Source organism: Canis lupus (genome assembly GCF_048164855.1).
Source record: "Canis lupus baileyi chromosome Y unlocalized genomic scaffold, mCanLup2.hap1 SUPER_Y_unloc_10, whole genome shotgun sequence".
Lineage (NCBI taxonomy): Eukaryota > Metazoa > Chordata > Mammalia > Carnivora > Canidae > Canis > Canis lupus.
Genome location: NW_027326468.1, coordinates 99,569 through 99,949, shown reverse-complemented (window position 1 = coordinate 99,949; position 381 = coordinate 99,569).

The following is a 381-nucleotide window of genomic DNA, read 5'->3' as shown; positions in this document are numbered from 1 at the left end:
CAGGCCCAGGGCGCGGAAGAGGGTCCTGGGTCGGGAGGCGAGAGGCTAGGACACGTGATTGGCGAGCTGAGGCTGCAAGGGGGAGGCCTCAGCACAGAGGTGTCACCACGCTCCCCGGGAACCCCTAACCCCGTCCCCGTGTCCCCCATTTGTCGGCAGGTGCAGGAAGTCACCTTTCCCAGTGCTTTCCGCAGGATCCTGCTGTTCTTTGGCAAGAACTCCTACTTCCAGAACGAAGTCCTCGTGAAGGAGTATGTCGTCAGTGCTGCTGGTAAGACAGCTCGGCATGACGGCCTGCCGGCCTGCCTGCCTGCCTGCCTGCCTGCCGGCCTGCAGGCCTGCCTGGAAGCGGCGGGTGGACGGTGGAACCGGGTTCACCGT